Below are 9,038 nucleotides of genomic sequence, written 5' to 3' on the forward strand. Positions count from 1 at the left end.
TTTAAAAATGGCGGCAAATATCGTCAATAAATTAATAATCCTATCTTTTAGTAAAAGGTCGTATTCCACCCGATCCAGAGTTTTATCGCCCTCCGATAACGGAATCTGGTTCAGATTCATGATTATTTGAAAAAAAAAAATGAAATTTTTTCCTTTTTTCAGATTTAAACTGCCGTATTTTAAAAATGGCGGCAAATATCGTCAATCTGAGGTCAGGTTCAGAAAGAGCAGACAAAAATACATAAAGACATGTAGTTTCATTAAGATTGAATAACTTTTACCTTAAAAGTATAACTGTTGAAAAATGAAAAACTTTCATGCTAGTTTGGGCGTAAACGGGTTAAGTCCCAATCCGAATTCTTAATACATGAGTCGATTCAACAATATAACGCGATTTAATCACGACACTTCGAAAACACGACCTCAAGGACTATTCCGGGTCTCTCGGCAACACGTCCCTAACGTGAACGCGATACAATAAGATTCGGAGATCTAACACTTAACATTGCCGAGAGAACTTATCATTCAAACACATTCATTCGATCCGATTGACAAACGCGCGGTAAATATGTCCACAATGGGCAACATATTTACGCGAACACAGTCCCTTGCCGGTCGGCGGAATCTCGTACTCAAAATGAACGCGATTCTACGAGTGGGAACATCTCCCACGTGCCTACAGGCACAATTCAACGACAAACGTACTAAACGCGGGGTGTCACGAGATTTCGTCGCTCACAAAAATCAACAAATCGCTTACCGACATCTCTACGTATCTTCGATCTGGAGATTTCAGCCCGTATACGCGGCCTTGGACGAGGTCCGGATTCTCCACAGAAATTACCCCGGAAAACAAATGGTTCCAAAAACACGACTCACGTCGTCGACGGTCCAAGCAAGAAGAAGGAAGTTGCCTTCCCTTTCGATCGTAATCGGCAGCACCGGACAGTAACATCCTCTCCCTTATTCGCAACCACCGCTGATTGGTCCTACGGCCCCAATCAGAAAGCTCCGATCTGACACCACGCCCTACAATTCAAATACGTCTTCGCGACAATTCATACGATTCGGGAACAGCGATTACTGGCTGTCCCGCGATGGGCTCCGTCGTCCAATAGGACTTCGCAACGGTTCACCACGCGTCCCCGGATTCCCAATTCGCGAGTCTTCGTTCTGTTCGTCGATAGCGGTGGGCCTCCGTCATGAGTTGTGGTGCGTTACAGGTGCTCCGTCGTTCGTAGGTCTATGTCACGCGAAATGAGTAATAGCTCCCTGCTAGTTACTCGGTACGCGTAGACCAGTTCATGTAGCTCGGGTGATAGCGTGCGTAGAGTTGATCCAAATCGCGAGGTGATTGGTGCGGTGAGCTACAGCGCGCGCAGCTCGGGCTCTGCCGACGCTCTGACGTCACTCAGCCTTTCGTCCTCGTTCCTCCCACGCTGATGATCCGTCGTTGGTTCTTCTTGAGATTCGGTACGCCCGCGAATACAATATTCGCGGCATGGGACATAGCAAAAATCAAAACAACAAAATCAGAAATCAACAAATTCGCAACTTCGTTAGCCCTTGAGGTGGTGGCATCTTGCCTGGATTCTTCTCTAATACGCGTTTTTCCGCGTAACACGACAGTTCCCGCCGAGGACCTGACGGGGTAAAATCTACCACGTCACAATGTATACCCCCACTACTCTCACAGAAATGGTGCACTAACATTATCAGAATTTATGAGTTATGCATTTTCACAAAATCACGCGTTAGCAATATCAGAATTTCTCTGAAATATGACCTAATAAACATCCTAATGTTAAATACTGTAAGTACAATAGTGGTGGGGGTAAGTAACACGATAGCAATAAGTTGGCCGGACAAATATTAATTTTTGAAGTAAGAACCGCCTTAGAGGTCTTATTGGACGTAGAAACAATGTTAGTGTTTTGCGACATTAGGTGTGTTCTGAAATTAGTTTCAGTAACTGGCAGTACTGTACTGGAGTCCCATAAAGCCGAAGCTCCATGTAGTTAACCCTTCATCACGACTGATCGAACTAATTTTTTTCGTTATCATTTGTTGGTCGTTTGTCCGTGAATGATGGACTATTCTAAACGTTTGGCGGTTATTGAAGTGAAAACTTCTTTAAACGCGTTGAGCACTTTTTTTGGTGGGCACTGAAAGAGACTGATTGTGAACCGTAACGTTCGGCTATGTAACACTTGTTCGGGTAAAGTCGGCTCGAGTCGACTAAGGGAGCGATACAAGTATAGTCAATGCGTCTCTGCTGGTCTCTGTTATACTCGCTCAGCGACCGTTTCACGCTCGGCTATGTATACAGGGTGTTCCGAAACTACCTGACCCGGTGGGAATGGCGGTGTTCGGGAGGCTTCACTGATCACGAAAATGACCTTCTTTTTGTCCGGAAGGTCATAGTTTTTAAATGGGAGCAGGTCAAAGTTGACCAATCAGAGGGAGGCGTCAAGAGAAACGTAGGCATCTACGAACTCTGAGTTTTCTTCCCTCGCTTTTGCTTCTCGGTGGCTTGTTTCTTGTTTCTAGTTTCCAATAGGCATGTCTTCGGCTGACGTCATCCTGCCCGAAGCCACAGAGAAACAAAAGCGAAGGAAGAAAACTCAGAGTTCGTAGGTGCTGTGACGTGAATTTTTGACAATCCACGCCACAAACGACCTGCAAGACTAGGGCTGTAGGGATTAACTGATTAACGCTCCAAACGTCAGTCCTAGGTTAAGGCGCACAGATTCCTTAGTATTAAGTAACCCGCCTATCGTCCGCTTTAATGTTTCTTTGCTTAGTTTTATTTGTACTCTGTTTGCTTTCTTTTTCTTTTTCTTTCTTTGGTGTACTGTATCAGGCTTTGGTGCCACCGTTTCGTGAGAGCTGGTGGAACAACGTGGAACAACGGAGGAAGGGAGGACAGAGGCGCTGATTTTTGGTGACCTTTGGAGACCGACTGCCGCCGCTTCACAAGGAGAGGATGCTGCACCCACAGGATCAAGAGAGTCCAGAGTACCCGGGATGGGGCTCGTACTCTCGTCTGCCGGCCGTCCAGCTGGGACGCCCTACGATCGACGCCGCCCTCGCCGCCGACCAGGAGTTGACGTGTCCTCCTCGTCCTGCCGCAGGGCCGCGAGAATATCTACGGCGGGCTCATGCCGATGTACCGCCGCAGATCGGGGGGAAGAGCAGCCAGCACCGCGGACTCCCGCGCTCCCTGGCCTACGAACGGACCGCAGCACCCGAAAACTCCCGAACGTGCCGCCGACAGCTTCGATCAACTTCGTGACTAGCGATGATCCTCACCGCGAAAACCCCCTTAAACGATTAATACGTTCGAAGTTCGATATTTTGTCACGGTTCCGCCATCGCCTAAGTAATGTAAATAGTGGGGGTCAAGAGGTCTCGAGCTCAGTGAAATTGAAATAGTACTTCACTTACGTTTGGAGCTCCTTAGCCAGTGGGTGTAATTTAGGGAAAGTAGTCAGCTTAGGCGAGAGAAAAGAAAGAAGTATTGCTAAAATAAAGTCAGAGAAGGAAGGAAGGAAAGAAGGAAGGAAGGAAGCCCTTCTGGCTCTTTCGAACTACTTACCAGTTACCTTGCCGCTACGATATTTGGTGAGACCCTTGACTAACATTATAAATTGGCGAAATTATTTTTTTGGTGTTAGCGAAAGTTTACCGTTAAGGCCTTCTGCCTCAACGGAAATATCTCCGATTTTGAGAGTCCCGATGTGAATGTCTTTCCGCATCGGGCTAGCAAAAAGGACGATAGTGCTGGGCTTTGAGATTTAGTGATATTTCGATAATTTTCTGTTGGTTTGATTTTTTTTTGCCGCATGAGGCCCTAAAGTAAGCTCCATACTGGAATCGGTCTCTAAATTAAGTCTTTTTCTCTAGTCAAATCTTTCTGTAACGCCGCGCTTTTAGGAGATATTTCGTATCATAATTTATTGATGTCTCGCATCTCCTAGTTGCCGTTCGTTGCTTATATATTTTTGGAATTATTTACTGGCTGAATATTGAGCGCCCTTCTGGCCTACTAGAGTCATAAGAGATCCTTTGTTCTCGCGATACACGCTCGACCCTCGCGGCGACCGCGTGTGTTTTCACCGGCCGTATTTGCCGTTCCTTTTGAACATGGTCAAGTAATAGACACCATTAGTATTTTGAAGTAAATTAATAGTATCAATAAGGGTTTAAACAGGCAACTATAGGATGCTTTTAGTTATAATCATTATATTCTATGCTCTCGCTATTTATGTGATTTCTTGGTGTTATCTATGCTGTATTTTGTATTTGTCGCGTGCTTTGCTGTTACTTCTTGAATCTCTGAGTGTCGCGATTGACTCTTTCCTATTCGCGTAATACTTTGTTAAAAATCTAGCGAATTGTAGTCGTGCTTTCGCCGGAACCTTTGTTCGTGATTCTTATTTATTCGTGTGTTCTTTTTTGGTGATGAACTTTGTGAACGAGAGACCCGTCTTAGGTTGTTGGCGTGGTCCTCGCTTCCGTTAGATTGGTGTTTAGTTTTAGCGTAACCCGGCCTATTCCAAATTGGGTAGATTTATTTAGTGACAAAGAGAGTGCGTTGCACTCGCGGTACTCCCGCGAGGGATACCTGGCGCCCAACCCGTGTTTTCGTGTTGGTGAAAGGAGGTAGAGAGAGAGAGGACCATTGCGGGTTGTTTTTGATGACGTAAGATACCTCTTATCGATTTTTTTTTTTTTTTTTTTTTTCGTCACAAAATTTGGCGCCCAACGTGGGGCCAGAAGTGAGATCGAAAATATCTGGGGTCTATCGTCACAGTGCCTACGTTTCTCTTGACGCCTCCCTCTGATTGGTCAACTTTGACCTGCTCCCATTTAAAAACTATGACCTTCCGGACAAAAAGAAGGTCATTTTTGTGATCAGTGAAGCCTCCCGAACACTGCCATACCCACCGGGTCAGGTAGTTTCGGAACACCCTGTATATAACGCTCGTTCGGGTAAAGTCGGCTTGATTCGAGTAAAAGGGTGAGAGAAATGTAGGGTGTGTTCCGTAACACACTGTAAGCACTTACAGCATGGCACTGATAAAGTATGCTGTGAAAGTGTTCCGAAATGATGTGACGTAGATGAAGCACTGGTAGCACAGTAAAACGGAACGGTATAGTAAGTACATGGATCATGGTAGAAAAATTACAGTTACGAGGTGTCGGTCATTAAATGGCTTGGCATAGTATTATATATTTTAAAAAATAATAACAGAAGATAATTTTGTATTCAATATTCGTCTGTGCGCCGATTAACGCTATTTCAACCATGGATGCCGCCATTTTATAAGTATGAATCTGCCTCACCTCTGGGGCCGTAGTAACCGCAGCATGGAATTTATAGCCGTATTCATAGTCGTTCCTTGAGGAATAAGGATCCCTTGTTCCTCGTTTCGCGTTTCATAGACCTTCCTTTACAGAACAAGGAGCCTTATTGGCCTCCTTATTTCAAGGGAGGTCTCGAGCTTCCTTGAGGAAACTTTCTGCTCTGTGATTGGCTGTTTCGTTTGATATGTCTAGCGCCACAAGCGGCCCGAATTAGCAACTAGCCCAGCTCAGGCAGCAAAGATGTATCTTATCAGTCATTGAAATTGTCGGATGGTTTTAATCATCAATTTTCTTTCCAGGTGTTGACCTTACGCAGTCCACGTAAAATTATGAAAAAAAGACAGTGCGTATTTCTTTTACGTTTCGACCCTCATTGGAGTCATCTTCAGAAATGTTTTATTACTAGTTAAACATGTATGAACTGTTGAACAATCATTGGTTAGATTGTGTAAAAAAATAGTAGGCCAAACATAAAGCCATAATTAATAGATCAGCTGTGGCTCTTTTTAACTTTTGGCTAATCCTACCTTTACATGTAACACACAAACGCTTGTTTGTTTGGCCTACTATTTTTTACACAATCTAACCAACGATTGTTCAACACTTCATATATGTTTACCTAGTAATAAAACCTTTCTGAAGATGATCCCAATGAGGGTGGAAACGTAAAAGAAATACGCATTGTTGTTTTTTCTTAATTTTACCTGGGCTGCGTAAAGTCAACACCTGGAATAGTACATTACGATACAAGTGCGCAAAGTAGGTGATTCCCGCAAGAGTCGGGTTTGTCGCCCGAGCGTAGCGAGGGTGACAACAAACGAGTGCGGGAGACACCTATGCGCACGTGTATCGTACTGTTATTTTCTTAACAAGCTGCGTAAAATTCGATTTTGCATACGCGTTTGACATTGCGGGAATGAGGCACTTTGCGCACGCAAACCTGTGCGCAAAATCCGACTTTACGCACGCTGTTAGAAAAAGAAAATTTAAGGTGTATCTTGGCTTGGCTTATAGTATAGACTACGCGATCCCTATTTCAAACTCTTTGAAAAAATGCCGCTCGAATAGACAAAGAGGGACTGAGGTGGCGGCCAGTCCTGCCACCATAGGCAATTACATGTTCCTAAAATATACCGTCCTTCTGGAAGGGAGAGCCGAGGTGTGACTATGAAACATAGACGCCTTGCAGATTGAAGGAGGCCTTCATCAAGGCGTCCTTCATCCTTAAGATAAGGACGGACTGTGAATACGGCTGTTAGCCTCGTACGAGGCACAAAAAATTCAAATAATAATTTCGCGCTACTAAAACTAGTATGCTGCAACGAATTTCGGAACACATTTTACAGTACTGCCAGTGCTTACAGTGTGTTACGGAACACACCCATAGTCAACGCGTCACTGCTATATTCGCTCGGCGACCGTTACATGAGAGAGCATGACGCATCAGTCGCATTCAGTATCGACACAAACACAGTATGTGCCGTGCGAATACGTTTTTATTAATTGAAGTGAAAACTTCTTTAGGCGCGTTGAGCACTTTTTTCACTTCTGTCGTGTGGTCTTAAGCTCACACCCAGTTTTTTATTATTTAATACGTTTTTGAATATTATACGCGTGTGTACCTGTGTAATGTAACTAAATATATTGTATGTGTATGAGACATTATCTATCTTCATAAAATATATTACAGCTAAGATCACAGAACAGATACGTCCTTTGTTTTACCAATAGGTGAAAATATTTTGCGAAAGTATCCCGTGGACATATTTATATAAATATATATTATATTATAAATATTATATTATAACTATATACAATATTATATATATATATGTATATAAATATGTCCACGGGATACTTTCGGGACCCGAAGCATTAAGGGGTCAAACCTGCAAGCTAATGTTTAAAAAAAAAAAAACTAGAACCTTGGGGTGTGACAGCATTGGAATTCTAAACTAAACGAACCTAACGAAACCTAACCTAACCTAACAATATAAACAATTTTATTAACAATAAAAAAATATAAACAAATTCCGTGTGAGAGTCACCTTTATGGGCCTCAAAACATTCATTACGCTGGAAAAACTTCGAGGTCGGACTCCAAAACAGCCATAAGACCTCGAATATGCGTGTTCGTAAAAGAAATCGACTCCAAAGTATACGATAGCCAAATTTATGTATCGTATGTACGTGTGTGTGTGTGTTTAGTGGGTTTTGGTTAAAATAAAAAAATAAAACAAAAAATGCGGGCTTACCCGACTGATTTTCATTAAATAATGAACATGCCAACAAGCTAATCGAGGTGAAAAAAAAATTCTATCGGCTTTTTTCGGAAAAGGGGCTAATCGACAGAATTACCAAATCAAACTATAATCAAGAGTCTCGGTCGAGTTTCGCGCCAAGTTACAGGCAATCCGCCGTACGGGGCTCGACCCGCCGAGACTCTTTACTCGAAGCATCTCTTGTACCTGTCTTCGACTCAAATATCTTATGAGCGGCTGTATGTGAGACAAATTTATTGATACATTCACTCTAGGAATCAAGGGTTCTGAAATGATTGCCACCAAATTCAATACGATTAGTGTACAGGATCAGGACCTATTCACATGGCGAGCGAGATGATTTTATTTCAGGTCCGTCATCGTCGTCGTCATCTTCGCACGTCCATCGCATTTTTTACACGACAGATGGCGCTGACTGCTTTGTCTTCTTTACCTATTTGTACTCTGTATGGGTTAATAATTTACGAATACACAACACCATCAAATACACATTATACGTGAAGCTACCGTTCATACCGAATTTCCAGTTCGTATAAGGGTGCTTTCACAACGATATAGAATTATTAAACTTTTAATAGCATTCATGTGGAGCGCGCGTGTATGGGTGTATGTATATGCGTGCTTCGACCCATTTTAAGTGACAGTTTTTAGAGATACAGGATGTCCAGGTGTTCCTCTCCGCAGTTTTCTGTATCTAGGTGGCGGACGTGGAAGTCCAGGGTGTCCAGATGTTCCGCTCCGTAGTTTCTTGTATCTAGGTATTGGATGTTGGAGCCAGGGTGTCTAGGTATTCCGCTCCGTAGTTTCCTGTGTTCAGGTGTTGGATGTGGAAGTCCAGGGTGTTCAGGTATTCCGCTCCGTAGTTTTCTGTATGTTGATGTCGGATGTGGAAGTCCAGGGTGTCCAGGTATGCCGCTCCGTTGTTTCCTGTGTCCAGGTGTTGGATGTGGAAGTCCAGGGTGTTCAGGTATTCCTCTCCGTAGTTTTCTGTATCTAGATGCCGGATGTGGAAGTTCAGGGTGTCCAGGTGTTCCGCTCTGTAGTTTCTTGTATCTAGGTGTCGGACGTAGTAGTCCAGAAAAGTGTGCAACAAGCGCCGCTTTGGCGCTTCGCTCAAACTATAGTATCCTCTCTGATGTTCGCACGGCCTGAGGTATGTAAATAATCCAGCACACTGAGATTATTGAGGCGAAGTACATAATTCACTATATGTTTGCCTATTATATGATCTAGCACTGGCCCATCATTTTAATTGTATTTTCAAAATTTCCTATAACGTTTTCACTGCTCCTTTACATTACTATTGCTTTTCATAGTTGATTATGATTGAATGGTTATTTAATAATTAATAAAACTTTAGCTGATTCCTTATCGAGTACTACTTGG

The sequence above is a fragment of the Cephus cinctus genome, unplaced genomic scaffold (genome assembly GCF_000341935.2).
Source record: "Cephus cinctus unplaced genomic scaffold, Ccin1 Ccin1_scaffold0082, whole genome shotgun sequence".
NCBI lineage: Eukaryota > Metazoa > Arthropoda > Insecta > Hymenoptera > Cephidae > Cephus > Cephus cinctus.